Source organism: Malania oleifera, chromosome 1 (genome assembly GCF_029873635.1).
Source record: "Malania oleifera isolate guangnan ecotype guangnan chromosome 1, ASM2987363v1, whole genome shotgun sequence".
Taxonomy (NCBI): domain Eukaryota; kingdom Viridiplantae; phylum Streptophyta; class Magnoliopsida; order Santalales; family Ximeniaceae; genus Malania; species Malania oleifera.
In genome coordinates this window covers 60,530,406-60,549,047 of record NC_080417.1, presented here as the reverse complement: position 1 = coordinate 60,549,047, position 18,642 = coordinate 60,530,406, and the positions used below count along the sequence as shown (strand labels likewise).

Genomic DNA, 18,642 nt, shown 5'->3' with positions numbered 1-18,642 from the left:
GAATTAAACTGCATTCCATGAGGAGACGATCTAACCCTTGGGCTAATTATTACACAACTGAACTCCTATACTTGGAATAGCCTTCACAGTGCTCATTTTTAGAATAAGTTAAGTTTTTGGCGCTGTTACTGGGGAATGCCAGATTTAGTTTTAAATTAATGTTTTTAGTTTCAAATTAATGTTTTTCTCTTTTATTTTTCTTTTCTTCATGAAAAAAAAAGTTTTGAAAAAAAATATATGGTTGCACCTACACCACGCACCCTCATGGATTTTTCGTAGGCCACGCGAATCACTCCACCGTATTACACCGCTTTACCTAATGACGCACTTAATTTCCCGATTAAGAATGGGAGGAGGTCATTGATACCTTAGTTCCACAGGACGGAATTTGAGTGTCCTTATCAGCACCTGGAGGATTTGAAGTTGACTTGCAATATTATTATTACTAGCGCTGGAATTGATGAATTTAGTAAACTTCATTTTTTTTCCTGCCTCTTTGAAGGATAAAGTGAAGATGTGGTTTAATTTTTTAAGACCTCACTCTATCTCTAATTGGGCTGATATGGAACGTGAATTTCTACATAAGTTTTGTCCCTCATAGAGAATTCAATTTTTGCAGGAACAAATCATTTAGTTTATGCAAAAGGGTGACGAGACCTTCTAGGCTTGTTGGGAAAGGTTGAAGGATCTCATAAATATTTGTCCACATCACGAGTTCAAATCCTAGAGGTTAGCCAATTATTTTTATACAAGTCTTACTTTTGAGTGCAAACTGTTTGTCCAGAATATGTGTAATGGAGAATTCTTTAGAAAGGAACCGAATCATGCACTGTCATTGTAAAGACCCGAAAATTTAAAAGGATTAATATAATTTGAAAAAAATAAAAATAATAAAATAACAAATAAATAAATAAAAGGAATGGCGTGGAAAAAAGAAGAAAACAAATTAAAATTAAAGAAATTAAATTAAATTAAGATAAATTAAATAATTAAATAATTAGTTATTAAATTAAATATTTTTACATTGGATTTAAAAAAAAAACTAATTAGGATGATATATATATATAAGTAAATTAATATAATATATATATATATATATATATATATATATATATATATAAAGTAAAGTAAAGGAAGAGATAAGAAGAGAAGAAATAAGAAGAAGAAAGAAGGAAGGAGAAGAAGTCTGACACACCCCCTCCCCCCTCTACAACATTCTGCGAGCTCCAGCCACTCTCTCTCTCTCTCTCTCTCTCTCTCTCTCAATTACTCGGCAAGTTTGCGACGGATCGAGAAACAAAAGGTGTCGTTGGAATCCTGGTTCCGCTGTCGACATTTCTACTGAAGCAGATTTATCGTAGGAATGGCTTAGGCACTGCTCCTGGGGAAAGGAATTTTTTTCCCCATTTTCTTAATTTTGCTGTTAATATGTGGTTAAATCGACGAACGGACACCACCACGGGGTCCTACTCGTCGTCGTCGTCATTTTGACGTAAGTAATTTTTCAATTGTGGTTTTCTAGGCCCTACTCCAAAGCGAGAGTGGGATTTGGAAAATTTGGTAATTTGGCTAAATTTAAGGATATTATTATTTATTTAGGAATTATGACCCTAGAAAATATTTAAATAATATTTTATTCACGAATAATTTATTGGAACTAGGAATTTAATTTCAGGGTCCGAGTGAGCGCCGCAGGTATTTTTCGAAATCCCTATTGGCGTAGTTCAAGAAATCTGGTAAGGGGAAAAATATATATTAAATCAGAAGTTTTATGAATTAAATGAAAAATAAATTGTGTTATATGTACGTGTAATTTTTTAGTATGGGTAAAATGCCAGCCATTTTAATTATATTTTTTTTCGAGTTTAGGGCTATTTATTAGACTTGTATATGTGAAAATGAATTGATGAAAGTGAAAACATATTTTTAGAGTATTTATGTAAGAAATAAAAGTTATTTTTAGTATATAAACATTAAATGTTGGTTGGCTGATTTTACAGGCAGTGTATGAGTTTTATTGCTAAATTGTGTGGCATGAGTAAAATATAATTTTGTGTGAAATTATGTTATATATACGAGATGCAAGATATACTAAAAATGAACTGAGTATGAAAATGATATATGAAATATGCTGCATGTGAGTGTTAATGCAATCATGGAACCAACCACGGCTAAAAAGATGTCGACCACAGTTGAAAGGATGCTGAAGCTAACCAACCATGGCTGAAAAGATGCCGACCACGGCTGAAAGGATGCCGAAGCTAACCAATTACGACTGAAAAGATGCCGACCACGGCTGAAAGGATGCCGAAACTAATCAACCACGGATGAAAGGATGCCGAAGCTAACCAACCACGGCTGAAAAGATGTCGAGTATTTATGAATTAAAATAAAAATAAGCATGAAATGAAAATGGAAATGAATGAAATGGAAATGGAATGTGAAATATGAACGATATAAAATGGAAAGAACCACGTAAAGTGAAATGCTACGAAATGTCAAGCTGAGAACATGAACAGATGAGAATTACATAATAATGACTGACAAGAATGATGTATTATGATATTAGAAGTACGTATGTACGTAGAACATGTTACGATTGGGCGAGGCGTACCTTTCGCCTGAGAGCTTGCTGAGTAAGGCGAATGCACTAGTAGCTACAAATGTGGCATTAGCCGTATAACGTACTAAGGCAAAGGGAACCTACTTGTATGAGCGGGTAGATTTCCCTATCCTTAGGGCCTTCGCCGATAAACTTTTGTATGAACTATGTGAGTACGAGATCAATTTCACACTTGAGGGCTTACTGAGTAAGGTGAGTGCCCTAGTATGCTTAAATTGTGACCTTCGGGTTGCTAAATATATCAGAGCAGAAGGGTGCTACTTGTATGGGCAGGTAATCACCCCTATCCTCGAGAAATCTCGTGGGTTAAACATTTGCATGTGTTTAAATAGGATAAGAGAATGATTTCAAAGATTGTGTTAACGATTTTTAAATGTTAAATATTATGTTGATTATAAACTCATGTTGGCCACACACTGCTTTAATATATTGTTTCTTCCCTTACTAAAATGTGTCTCACCCGAATATGAATTCATTTTTTTTCAAGATTTCCTCGAGATCGAGCTTTGAGAGCTCGAGGTTTTTATAGCATTAGTGGGAAATACAAAAATAAAATGGTATATTTCTATGTTAATTTTGGGGAATGTAAATATTTATGTTTTATGCCTTTATGTTTTAAGGCTATTGAGTAAGGAATGATTGTGAAAATACTGAATTGTTTTGGGAGTTATGTAGATTTATGGAAATGCAAGTGATGGATAATTTAATATAGATTATAGTTAGAATTAGTAAACTCTGGTATTATGTTACATGGAGATTATGATTATGTTTTATGCTGCGTATGTTAGGTTTAATTATGATTTATCAGAGATATGATTAGGTGTAACGCACCGGGCCCGGGTTTATAGGTTCGGGGCATTTCAGTCATTCCTTGACTACTTAGCTGAAAATGCCAAACACTAAAATACACAATATGATTGGGCACCAATGGCAGTACAACCTCTCAGTGCAATCGGTGGTGGAGGTAGATAGAAGGTCAAAGAGGAGAATGATCTCCAGGCTCTTGTTGCTGCACTAGAAAGGAGGGTAGAAGAATTAGAAAATAAGACTAGTTCTGATCAGATACAATCAAAAAATTGGGTTAACAAAGCCCTAAATCAGTATCAGCCACAACAGATCTATCAGAGCTACGCACTTCCAATATTTCAATCTAATGAAGCTCATATTCCATCGACGATGTATTTTGAGGATAACATGGTACAAATGGCTAATACACTTTAGGAATTTATGCAGATTCACACTCAGACCATGAATGAATTGCGGAGCACCATCAACGAGTTAAACACCAATTTGACTAATACGAGCACGACGTTGAGTACCCTAGAAAAAGAGGACTTTTAGGCACAATCCCAGTCTGATCCTTAGGTATACTAGCAACAACATCAACAAGTACATAATGTCTCTAGGGATTCTCTTGAGACAGAGAAGACCATTAGTACTTTGAGAAGTGAAGAAGTAGCTTCCCGATCTGAAATACCCATCAGCAGACAAACAGTTGCCCTGACACCTGAAGTTGCAATTGAGATAGATGAAGCTAAAGAAAAGTTGGAGGAAGCGAGCCTAGAATTGAAGGAGTCGTCATCTCAGCCAGATACTCAAGTGCAGTCTGCAATCGTGGAGTCGTTATCCCAACCAGATACTCAAGTGCATGTGACAATAATGGAACTGTCATTACCTACTATACTAAATGTCAAGGATTGCTATGTCGAAGCAAATCTCTACAACGGTAAGGTAATTGGTGCATTTGTTGACCTTTTGAGTTCGATCTCTATTTTGACGCTAACAAAGTACTAGTATCTTATGTGTTTTTAAGTATGTGAACATGTCTAAATTTCAGTACGCATAAGATCAAGGGACTTGGAAGTTAGAAGAAACTCCAAGATCATATGTATCTAGCGTATTCCATGAAAACATATGAGCAAGAAGATTGAAGACATTTGTTCTTATAGTAAAACGCATTTTGTTTTATATTTTGGGTTTGTAATATTTGCATATCATGCCTGATAAGAATTAAATTCTCAAGATGTAGGATTTTTGGGGTTAACTCTTAAGAGGCCTTAGAATGACCATAGGAATCATCACTATATAGCCTAAAAATCCTCATTCTTAATTACTTTGAGTTGATAAAACATTGAGACCAAAACAGGGCTTAAATGCACATTTTATGTGGTCTCGGTCGACTGAATCCAAAGCTATATAGAAGCTTCAGTTGACCAAACTTACCAGAGTCAACTTGTTGACTATTCGGTCGACCATTCTGAAATGAACTTGCACTCCATGGTCGACCGAACTAACACGTGGCTAACCCCCAACAACTTGGTCGATCGAACCACTAGTTCAAAATTGACTTGGTCGACCGAACCTTAGAAAATGGTCAACCGAACCTGCCATGGTCGACTGAACCTCAAAGGGTTCGAAATTGCCTTGATATGGTCGACCAAATCTCCAATTCAAAATGGTCACAGTCAACCGAACTCCATAATATGGTCAACCGAACCTCAAATATGGTCGACCGAAACCTCTCGGGTTGGCAAATTTTTACTACAATAAATCAAGGTTAATTTTCATTAAACTTAATTAAAAAAATTTCAAAATACCCTTGATGTCCCCAATAGTTATATTTTTGCCCAACTCTATATATACCCCTTCATTTGTTATAATTAGCAAGTGATTAGCATATAGATTAGCAAAATTTTTCTATGAAAATTTATTGTACTAAATTTTTCATACTCCCATTTTTTACAAAGCGTATTGCAAAATCTCTTTCTTATACTCATTTAAATTACATATCTTTGAGAGAGATTATTTTTGTGGATATTCATTTATTCTCTTTGCAAGCTAACAATTCTCCTATACTTGCATTTGTTGATTGTTGATTTTGAAGAGTAGCTTAAAGTTTTTCCCATAGTATTTTACTTATAAATATTAAATTGGAAAAAACTCTTCATTGGCTTAAGAACTTGCATCCTTATTGCAAGTTTCATAAGCTTACTTTGTGTTTTGATAAAATCATTTTTAGCAAGCTTAAACCCTAATATCAATAGTACTTGATATTTGAAAAATATTTCTTGGGATGTTTGGTTAGGGTTCTAGATATGCTTTGAATATTCATATTGCAAATACATTATCTTAAAATCAAAGGTCTCACTCTCACATACACATAGACACACATATTGTTGAGAGTTAACACATTGGTTAACGAAATCTCACTTGAGCATTAAATCTTTATCATCTCTAAGTGCATATTCATTTGGGCTATATTGTGGTACATATCTACTTGTGTTAGAAGCATTTAAATTGTACACAAATTCCATATTCATTGATTGTATTCCAGGCGTGGCCTGAGGGGGTATTGATCTAGCTAGTAAGAATTAGTTGTTAGGGCCAACTCTGCCTCGCAAGGAGAGTTTGTAAAGGTTGAGGTCAGCCCTGGTAATTTGACCTGGTTGTATATGGTGCCCCTCCACCCGTTAAGTGAGCAATAGTGGAATCATCGGGCTTGCGAGCTAGAGGCGGGGACATAGGCAATATTGGCCAAACTCCGAAATCATATCGTGTGTTGATCTCTTCCTTGCGCACTTTATTTTCCACACTTTGAATTCAGTTCATGTATATTTAATTATTTATTGTCTTGATTGTTCTCACATACATGCTTTGAATACTGTAAGTATTGGAATCCATTTAGAAACACCCTAGGTTGTGAAATACTGAAAATATTTAATTAAACCTAGGAAGAAGTTTAAGATTCCAATTCACCCCCCCCCAATGGGAATACACCAATTCCAACAACATCAGATGACGAAGTTTAGCAGAATGGTGAGAGTTCAATTTTCAAGAAACTAGGTAAAAATTTTAATTTTGATGCTTCTAAAGATCTAAACGTAACTGTTTCGACAACTTTTCCTCAAAAACCAGTACTTCAAGAAGTAAATTTCCTTGAAAGCATACTAAATAAATAACTTTTCTTGTTAAAATAAGAAAGTCAATTTGCACATGTCTTGTCTGGTATTTTGAAGAGCATTAATTCATTTCAGGCTAACTTTCATGCAGGAAATAAAACTGATTCATTGTGGTAACTCAAATTTAGAGACCCGCCAGTTCAATTTATAAAACTGCACCCACCAGATGAAATTACTCCCGAGCCTCTACCAGAAAAACTATGATGTTTTTCTTTCCTTTCTTTTCATTTTGTTTTACCATATTTTATTTTTAGTTAATTTTCAAGTACATTTTTCCTTAGTTTCAGTTTTTGTTTTCCCTTAATTCTCCACCCAGGTATGCCCTACTTCCCCTGTGCACATCTTTTCTATTTTCTTATACTTTCACATTGAGAACAATGTTTCACTTTAGTTGGGGGTGGGGAGGTGAGAATTTGCATAAGACACTGAGTTTTAATTACATTGAAAGAAAAATTTATTGAATATGGATGCTTAGGCCATGATTAACACTGAATTATACCCTTTACATACTTGCATATAATCTAGAAGTTACACACTTGGGTATTTTTGTGTAGTTTCTCTTTATATGGCTAATCTAGGAATCGTAACTCTATGTAGGTTGACTAGTACTTCATTCATGTTAATCTAACTATATAAACTCTTGTATTTACATGGTATCTCATGAGGTTAAAAACACACATTCACATTACTTGTAACACTTAGGGTTCCTTATGAGCACTGAGTGAGCGCCGTGGCAACTTTGACACCATGTGAGGTACTGCTAAACCATTTATCGTTCTAGATGTTCTTTGTACACTAGTCTCAATTTTTGACTTGCTAGCCTAACGGTGACATCTAGTGGGGAGATAAAAACCTAGGTCTTGTAGCCTACTCAAGATGTGAAGGTTGAACCACCCCTATAGATAGACTTATTTTATGGACTCTTGTTCAAGCTTAATTCACATAGGTGGTATGAAGACAGTAAAAGAAGTATAATGATTATCCTAAATAACTATGAAAATAAAGAAATTGAAGAATAAGCAGAAGAAAGAAAAAAGAGAAATAGAAATGCACTAGAATAAGGTGAAAGATTAATACCCATTCCAGACAACTGCAATAAAAAGTCAAGGACACGACACATGTTATACACATATGAAGACTCTTCAACCACCTAATTCCTCATATGTATTCATGTCTGGTTTGTGAATAAGTTGATCTAGGATGGTCTTGGTTGGATATGGCGAGTAGGTGAGAAGATGCAAGGGTGAAGGACCCAACACCTCACAAATAGGCTGGATCCTTTTCAGACTAGTTCACTTCGTATATTTAGTGTTTGTTCCTTGCAGTATGTGGGATGTTTGATCATGACACTCCTCCTCACATATGACAAGTGAGTCCATCCCTTTTGAGTGTTTTTTTAGGGGATACCAGTGAGGCTAAGTCAAAATGATCGTTCTGTAGGTGTCCATGGATATCCTGGGTGTAACGAGTCATACACATTACATATGCCTCGAGATTTCACCTATTTATACTCAAATTTATATGGATACATTAACTTTTAATTGTAATTGCTAGTTAACTTTATGTGAGTATACTATTCTTAATGGCTATATAATGATGAAACTTGCACGAGTGACTTGCTTCAAAGTTGCGTAAATTGTGTATGAACGAGTTTGTGTATAATCTGGTGATATTGCTATATATGAATTGCTATATTTGTGTTGCATGTGCATTTATTTAATATTCATTGGAATTGGTGTTTGTGGGTGTCACCCTGGAAACCCTCACGAGACCACAACTCATCCACTAGGATCGACCTAGGGGTTTAAAACCTTGTTGCATTTTGTAAATGCAACCGTATTTTCTGCAAAAGAGGAGATAGATAGGATTTGGTCGTTTTCTTAGTTTTTGGTTTGCTCGAAGACTAACAAAATGCTATGGCATGTGGTTTTCACAAATATTGGAATTTTAGTTGCTACTCTTGTGGTTTAACTACATTCACGTTATTTGCTAGAGACTAGCAAAACGTTAGTTCGGGGATGTGATTACGTGTCAAAGTTGCGTAATTAGGCATTTAAATTCATGCATTAAAGATTATAATTGTAATTAAAGGCCTAATTATGTTTAATATTTTAACATTGCGCTCAATTTATAATATTTGGCTTTTTATTCAATACTTTATGATTTGTGGTATATAATCATTGCAGGATAAATTTTGGACATTAATGTTGATATTAAAATGCATGTGGATCGTGCTTATGGGAATCCATGTGAAGCCATGTATGACCTGACCATGAGTGTACAAAGACTAGTGCGAAGAGTGAACAAAGTCGGCCCTTGTACAAGTTCAAAAGAGAGGTGAGCTAGGCCTAACCCATGGTGATGTGACCCACACATGCATACCACAAGCAAGAAGCCGTGTTGGGCGTTGGGCCATGGAATGGACTGTGGAGCTTCATGTTGAGGAGCTCGGCCTTGAATTCAAGCAAGAGCCAACCATGCTGTGAGACATGCACGTGGACTGCATTCACATACAAGAAGCCACAGGGCCGAGCTATGCAAAATAGAAGAGAAGTCGTGAACAAGGGCTGAGTTTCAGGTCACATGCACATAAGGTCCATGAAGAGGGGCGCGGGAGTCCCCTAGCAGCCAAAGTTCATATATGAAAAAGGGAGTTAGGTTACTTTAAGGGAGATAAGCTTTTGTAGCTTTTAGAGTCGGGTTTTAAAATAGTTTTTTATGAGTCTTTCTCTTCTTCCCTTGGAGGTTATGCGCAGCAGGAGATAGCAAGTGCTTCTCTATGTCTCACAGCTTGTTCATCTTCTCTCTCACACAGCCAACGCTCTCTCTCTCTCTCTCTCTCTCTCTCTCTCTCTCTCTCTCTCTCTCTCTCTCTCTCTCTCTCTCTCTCTCTCATTACTTTGCTTTATTTTATTTTTATTTTTATTTTTACTTCTTCTTTTGAAGTATTGTTAAAGTTTATTTTTTTTTTTTAGCAATAGCAAGTTTTAATTTGTTTTTTTTTTTTTGCTTGAATTAATTATTGTTACTTTAAGTTTGTTTGGGATTATTTAATTTAGCTTGTCTTCATCTTATTTAAATACCTTGTTTTAGGATTCAAACAACTTCTTTGGACATTCTATTAATAAAGGTCGCATTTTTATCTGGTATTTCTGCGAGAGTTTAATTTTTCTTGATCTCAACATTAAATCTAGTATTTTTATTTAGTTGAATTTTATTATTTTGCATAGTTGGTTTTTATTCAATTGAATGATTGCAGGGTTTATTTCTTTCGTTATCCAGGTATCGAGTTTGGCATTTATTTAGTTATTCCATGTGTGTTTAATTTTTAATTAGGGTTTAAGATTCATTGCAAAAATCCTAAAAATTCTAGAAACCGAATCTAAACCATGTTCAATAAAATTTTTACACAAATTTGGAATTAAACACATTCTATGTGGAGATGATCTGGCCCTTGTGCTAATTATTACACGACTGAACTCCTATATTTGGGATAGCCTTCGCTTTGCTCATTTTTAGAGTGAGTCAATGAACCTGGATGAAACTATCACTAATATGTACACTAGGTTCACCCATATAACAAACTCTCTAAATGCCTTAGGAAAAAACTACTCTACATATGAGATGATCCGGAAAATCCATAGAGGACTTCCACCAATTTGGGAACCTAAAGCCACAGCAATTACAGAAGGAAGAAATCTCAAGAATACCTCCCTAGATGAATTAATAGGATCGCTTCTCACCTATCAGAATAACAAACAAAATAAATCTATAGCCCTTAGAGCTAAAGAAAGCTCTAGTGAAGAAGAACATGATAATGAATTTGATGATGATGAAATAGTATTGCTCACTAGGAGACTCAGAAAATTCTTCAAGAAAAATAAGAAATTTTCTAGAAAGTTTAGAGGTTTAAAATCTGAAAAAGGAGAAACAAGCAAAAAGGAAACTAAGAATGAACCTCCTACATGTTACAATTGCAAAAAGGTTGGACATATTAAACTTGATTATCTACAGCTCAAAAAAAACAAAAAAGAAGAAGAAGAAGAAGAAGAAGAAGAAGAAGAAGAAGAAGAAAAAGAAAGCAATGAAAACTACTACATGGCATGACACAAGCTCAAGTGAATTGGAGAATGAATCAAGTAAACAAGAAGTAGCGAACATTTTCTTCATGGCAAAAAAATGTTGAGGTAAATTACTATTCTAGCTCATTGAAGAATCTAGTGATGAATCATGTAGTGACTCATGTGAAAGTATGTCATCATATAAAGAAATTCAGGTTGAGTTGTTTGCATTACATAATAGATTTATAAAAGTAACAAAAAGAAGCATAGCTTTAAAAGAACTAAATGAAGCACTCAAAAATCAACTAGAAACTTCAAAATCAGTTAAAAAAAAATGAATCACACATTGATGAACTCATGAAGAAAATACACAAGATGTCTCAAGATTTGGTAAGACTTCAAGTAAATGATGAAAGCGAGAAAGAATTAGAAATAAAATATCTTAAAAAGTAAGATTGAGGATAAAGATAAAATCATCTACAATTTTACAAAAGGAAGAGAGAACTTTGAAAAGATAATTGGAACCCAAAGAAAGTCATTAGAAAAAGAAGGAATTGGATATAATGGAATTGAAAACAAAAAGAAAAAGAATCTCTATATGGGATACTTTGTAAAGGAATCAAAGTATTATGCAAGCACATATTCCACAAAATATCTATGAACACACTACGTGCTTCTTGTGTAAAAAAAGGGGACATGTAAAATTTGATTGCCCATTTAAAAGAAAAAATGTTAAAGTCAAAAAGGTATGGAAAGTCAAAGAAAATAAATCTGAAATAAAAAAACCTAAAAAGGTTTGGGTACCTAAAATAACACATTGAACCCTTCTTTGGTTTGCTTTAGGACAACCTCATCAAAAGACAAATGGTACTTGGACAGCTAGTGTTCAAGGCACATGACCGGAGATAAATCTAAATTCACCACACTAATGGAAAAAAGATGGTGGATACGTCACGTTCAGTGATAATGCTAAAGGTAAAATCATTGGAATTGAAAAAATAGGTAAAGAACCTTCTTTGACCATTGATGATGTCTTGTTGGTGTATGGGTTGAAACATAATCTTTTAAGTATAAGCCAATTAAGTGATAAAGGATTTGGCATAATTTTCAAACAATACAAATGCGTTGTTGAAAATAAAGAAAAACATAATGTCCTATTCACTGCTAAAAGAATTGATAACGTGTATTGCATAAATTTTGAAGATCTAAAATCTCAAGACATCACATGTTTAGCAGCCATGAATGAAGGAAGTTGGCTACAACATAGAAGACTAGGACACGCTAGTATGGATTTACTATCAAAATTAGTTAAAAATAACTTAGTTAGATGACTACCAAGCACTAAGTTTGTAAAGGATAAAATATGTGATGCTTATCAACTAGGAAAGCAAACTAAGTCCAGTTTTATGAAGAAGAAACATATTTTCACTAGTAGGCCCTTAGAGCTTATCCACTTAGATTTATTTGGCCCTACTAGAACACAAAGTCTAGGAGGAAAGTAATATGCTTTTGTCATCATTCATGACTACTCCAGGTTTACCCGAGTACTCTTCTTAGCTTCAAAAGATGAAGCTTGCAATATGTTGATAAAACATAATTTTTGAACACCTTGAACTCAACAACAAAATGGAGTTATTGAAAGAAAGAATATATCTCTTCAAGAAATGGCTAGGACCATGTTAAATGAACACAAATTAGCTAAGTACTTTTGGGCTGAACCAGTTAATACCGCATGCAATGAATAAAGTTTCTATAAGATCAACCTTAAATAAAACTCCCTATAAACTATGGAAAGGAAGAAGGCCTAACATAGCTTACTTTCATGCATTTGGATGTAAGTTTTTTGTACTAAATGATAAAGATAAATTAGGGAAATTTGATGCAAAATCAGATGAAGGAATTTTTTTTTAGGGTATGTGTTGAATAGCAAAGCATTTAGAATCTATAATAAAAGAACACTCACAATTATAGAGTAAATTCATGTAACCTTTGATGAAGTAAATCCATTTACACAATCAATTGATATTGAAGAAGTTAAAACTGATGCTACACAAAAACTAGAAGACTTGGAAATCATAGAAGTGAAAGAAGAGAAAAATGAAGAAACTCCAAATAATGATTCTATTGAAAATTTTGAATTACCTAAAGAATGGAAATTAGTAAGAAATCATCCAATAGATCAAATCATAGGAGAACTATCACGAGGAGTATTAACTAGATCTTCATTGAAAAACCTATGTAATCATTATGCATTTCTATCCCAAGAAGAACATAAGAACATTAAAGAAGTGTTAAGTGATGATTCATGGATAATAGCAATGCAAGAAGAATTAAATCGATTTGAAAGAAATAGAGTATGGAAATTAGTTCCTAGACCCAATGATCATTCAATAATTGGAACAAGATGGGTATTTAGGAATAAAAAGGATGAAAATGGTATGGTAGTAAGAAATAAGGCGAGACTCATAGTTCAAGGATATAATCAAGAAGAAGGAATAGACTACGATGGGACTTTTGCCCCCGCAGCAAGAATGTAAGCCATAAGAATGTTATTAGCATATGTATCTCACAAAGAATTAAAACTTTATCAAAAGAGTGCATTTTTAAATGGATTTATAAATGAAGAAGTCTATGTAGCACAACCTCTTGATTTAGAGGATATAAATAACCCTGATCCTATTTTTACATTAACAAAAGCATTATATAGGTTAAAGCAAGCTCCTAGAGCTTGGTATGAGAGGATGAGTGACTTCCTACTAGAAAATGGTTTTTCAAGAGGAAAGGCAGACATCACTTTGTTCATTAAATCTAAGAATAAAGATATGCTTCTCATACAAATTTATGTTGGTAATATCATATTTGGTGCTACAAATGATAATTTATGTAAGGAATTTGAAAAATGTATGCAAAATGAGTTTGAAATGAGTATGATGGGATAGTTAAATTACTTCCTAGGACTACAAATCAAGCAAGCAAAAAATGAAACATTTATAAATCAATCAAAATATATAAGGGACATGCTTAAGAAGTTTGACATGGAAGGTAGCAAGCATATAAGAACACTAATGAGTACTTCCATAAGTCTTGATAAGGATGAAAAAGGAAAACCAGTTGACATGAAATACTATTGAGGTATTAAAGGTAGTTTGCTATACTTGATAGCTAGTAGACTAGATATAATATTTAGTGTATGCATGTGCGCCCTGTTGACTTTTTGAGTCCAATCCCTATTTTGATTATGACAAACCACAGTATCTCATCTATGTGCTAAGTGTACGAACATGTTTACTTTTCTAAGTATGGATGATACATGAGAAATGGAAGCCGAGAAACAAAGCAGCAGAGCATGAAGTTCTTTTGATTTTCTTTCAAGTTATATTGTAACTGTAATAATTTTTTTATGGTCTGTAATAACTACATCTCATGTATAATAGGGTTTAATGCTCAAGACCATAGATTTATCTCAAGGATCACCTTCAGTCAACTGAAGTTCGACTGACGCTGAATTTTTTGGGTTAGCTCAAATGACCATAGATCGACTATTAAGTCCCTAAAACATCACCAACAAAATCCCCTTAAACTCACAAGTTATATCTATGCAAACAGGGGTGAATTTTAATCAAAATCAAGACCTATCCTTAATTTTGAAAAGGCTTCGGCCGACCAAACTTAGGGCTCTAAAAATGCCTCGGTCGACCGAATAGGTAAGAGTCAACAAAGTTAACTAAGGCCCAGGCGATCGAACTTAAATTAAACTAACTGTCCCTGGTTGACCGAATGTTTAAAAGCTACTTTTCTACTGTCCCTGAGCGATCGAACGTTTAGTTCGGGGGACTGAATTATGAGGTTCGGCAAACTAAACTACTCACGGGGTGACTAAACCTCGATTGTTTGGAAAATCGCCTTGGCTTCAGCCAACCAGACTCACCCTCGAGCACCCGAACCCAAAATCTTACCTTTTCTCTATGTATCTGTTCGAGTGACCGACCCTAAGGACCGAGTGACCGAAACTCTCAAGTTGCCACATTTTTACTGTGGTAATTGGGATTAAAACTTATTTAAATATTTTTAAAATACCAAATAAGTCTCTAGTGACTATAATTTGCAGAGTAACAATAAATACTTATTCATTTGCTTTAATTAGCAACAAGATTAGAAAATAGATTAGAAAAAAATTCTCTCAAATTTTTACACTCCTATTTGCTCATAGTCCATAATATTTTCAAGCAAATATTGTTTATACTCTCTCAAACTCTTATTTGCAAAAACCATCTTTGATAAGAGAGTGTTTATTGCATTCTCTTCATTTGCATTATTGTTGCAACTTGAAGAATGAATATATTTGTGTGCTTCATACATTATCTTAGAGCTATTATACTCTCTCATTCATTATTGGTGCAATTATTTTTAGAGAGCTAGCTTGTGTTGATCCCAAATTATTTCATTGATAAATATTATCTTGAGATAACTTCTTTCAGCTTAAGCATCTTTGCATCTCTGTTGTAAGATTCAAAGGCTAGATTTTGTACTTAATGCAAAATATTTTTGAGAATCTAATCTTGACTATCTCCTGATATTATTGCTGAAAATATTTTGTAGAGATAAAGCTATTAGAATTATAGATCTTTGAAATACCATTGTTGTCTTACATCTATATGATTCAAAGATCAATCTTAACATCATCTCTTATATTAATTGATTGACCAAATCTCACTTGAGCATTAATTCCTTATCATACTTGAGTGCTTTGATCATACTGTGTTTATTACTAGTACATATTTGCTTAGTTAAGAAGCATTTGAATTGTACGCAAACTTTATATTCAATGTTGTATTCCAAGCGTGGCATGAGATGGGTATTCTCCGCCCCATAAGGAGAGCTTGTAAAGGTTAAGGTCATTCCTGGTAATTTGACCTGTGTTGTAAACGATGTCGCTCCACCCGGCAAGCGAGCATTAGTGGAATGCTCTTAGTTGTGAGCTTGAAGCGGGGACGTAGGCAGTATTGGCCGAACCCCAATAACATATCATGTCTACTTTAATTTCCAACACTTTATATTCCTGCACATGTATATTATATTTGATATATTGTGGATGCTACACATGATTTAATTTTCGCATATTATTTTTATCTGCTCAATTGGTATATGCTTAGAAAGACCTTAGGTTGTGTGTTACTGATATCTGGTTTAATCTAGGAAGAAGTTTTCAAATTCCAATTCACCCCCTTTTTGGGAATATACCAATTCCAACACGCCCATTTTCAATCAACCCCTAAGGAATCTCATTAGATAGATGTAAAAAGTGTCATGCTCCGAACCCGAAAATGGGACCCAAGGGCAAAAATGTAATCTAACATGTCCCTATATCCAACAAATCATCCAAAGATACAGTACAATGAATGAGGGTCCAACCCCTTGGGGTTCCCAGGCACCCTATACACCTCCATACACAACAGAATATACGCAGCGAAAAAAGGTCATTCTATACATACATGGTGCCATACCAAAGTCTATAAAAAAAGGAAATCCAGGTCCATAGAACAAAACACAACCTGGGTGTCAACCCAAAACCACAAAAGACAACCCGGCACAGTCCTAGTACTTACCCAAGAACCGTTCACAGTTCACCGACCACTATGCTCCTACACAAGGATGCTAGTTCCGGTTACTCGAAGGACCTGAAAAATATGTACATACAGTAGGGGTGAGACACCTATCAGTAAGGAAGAATACAGGTTATATCGGTGTGTGGCATATGAGCGTTATCATGACATACTAACATGCATAGTTCAATAGTCAAAAAAATCATAGTATTTTCACAAAACAAGCAATACAATCTGGTGTCGTCATACCCTTCGGCTTGAAGTCGGGCTGTCTAGTGGTATTTCACACTCTTCGATAAAAAATGGCAATCTGGTGATATTTCACACCCTTCGGTAAAAATCAAAAATCTGGTGATATTTCACACCCTTCGGCACGAAGCTGGACTATCTGCTGGTATCTCACAACCTTCGGAAAACGCTGGTGCCTCCAGTAACCTGGCATAGCATCAATGTTGAACCAGTGCAGATCTGGTGTTCGCACACCCTTCATCTCAAAAGCCGGCCGATCTAGTGGTATTGCACACTCTTCGGCAAAATCCAGATTTTCAAACCTATAACAATTCGAAACCCCATTCCTATTTTACCAAAAATACAACACATGCACGCTCATATAACCAAACAAAACCACACTCATTTGGTAATCTAAAATCATGATTTTCCAACTATAAACAGTTCAAACAAATCAAGGCACGGCTATCCCTATTACACAGTATAAATCATCATATACACACGATTTTCCAACAAAACCAGGGATACAGCCTGTCGCCCCCTTTTCCCAAAATTGTAATCATGAAAAACCCATAATTCCATTAGATCCCCCCAAATGAGTAACCAAAACGCACACAGGATCATGGACCATAGTTCCACCGAGTTCGATTTCGAAAATAACCGACTTAAAATGAATCCCCTTACCTATTCCTCAAATGGCAAAACCCAAACTCCAAAGCCCCTAAACATAGAACTGAGTTCAAAAACCTATAACATACAGTACAGAATGTACTCACGACTCCATTCTCAACAAAACTACTGGAACAAAAATGAAAACCAAGTCTTGCCTCGATTTTTCATCAAAACTCGAAAATGCTCGAACCAAAAATCTAATCCGTAGAACTTGTAGAGAATCCTTCCACGATCCTCATGGTAACCTCGAATTAACGATTCTCTTGATGAACGGCAAAGAAATCTAGAGAGATGGAGAGCAGGTTGAGTTTCTAGAGAGATAGAGAAAGAAAATGAGATTTCTTAGCTGAGAAGTAATGAAAATATCTATTTATAGTACCCTTGACTTAGCCGTTCTCGTTGACGAATTGTGTCCTCGTCGACGAGGCCTTATATTCTTCTCGTTGACAAGACCATGACCTCATCAACGAGCCTGGGTTTTTTGGATTTTTAAAACCCCTTGGCTTCTCCTCGTCGACGAGCCCCTAAAACTCATCATCAAGTATCCTTAAGACTTCGTCAACGAATCCAAAGTTTGTCGACGAGGCCTACTTAATTTACCTTCTTGCCCCTTATTTAATTAATTAAACCCACCTATCATTCGGGTTCTTATAAAAAGAATCTTAAGATATTTGATAGGCACTATTGACTTAGGTCTATGGTATCCTAAGGACACTTGTTTTGAGATGATTAGTTGTTCAGATGCAGATTATGTTGGATGTAAGATTGATAGAAAGAGCACTAGTCAAACTTGTCTTTTTCTAGGATGGTTTCTTGCCTGTTGGTTCTCCAAGAAACAAATTTTCGTAGCCTTATCTACTGTTGAAGTTGAAAATGTGGCAACAGGTAGTTTTTGTGCACAAACACTCCATAGAAAGCAACAGTTAAAAGACTTTAATTTAGAGTACTCTGCTATACCTATAAAGTGTGATAATACAAGCGCTATAAATATTTCCAAAAATCCAATATCTCATTCAAGAACCAAGCATATTGATATTAGACATCATTTCTTGAGAGATCATGTACAAAAAAAGGATAAAATTCTTGAATTTGCTAATATAAATTATCAACGGGTAGATATCTTTACTAAACCACTTTTAGATGATCAATTTATCTCTATTAGACGTGAATTAGGATTGTTACGTACTAGAGAAGTAGTTTAAAGAAGAAAATAGGAAGTATGAAGGTCAGGCGACTAACCATGTGAAGGTCAGGCGACTGACTCACTATTGCCTGACAAATTAAACTTCATTAGGCGCTTGACTCTTCAACTGTTAGGCGACTGACCAGCGGCGCGTTATGTACTTATATACGTAAAACCCTCATTTCTGAAACCCTCAACCGCCTGACTCAGCAACTTCACTCTTCCAAAAGTCCCTCTCCTTCACACACCAGCCTCTAACTTCTCAAAATCCTTCAATTCTCACTTGAATCACCTTCCCCTACTTCATCTCCAT

General features: G+C 35.0%; 1 non-coding gene across 1 annotated transcript; it reads right to left on the bottom strand.

Annotated features, from left to right (window-relative positions):
* Positions 1-609: 609 nt before the first annotated feature.
* Positions 610-717, bottom strand: LOC131147396 (small nucleolar RNA R71). The gene has a single exon (XR_009134779.1). It is a non-coding gene; the product is annotated as a small nucleolar RNA R71 (small nucleolar RNA).
* Positions 718-18,642: the final 17,925 nt, after the last annotated feature.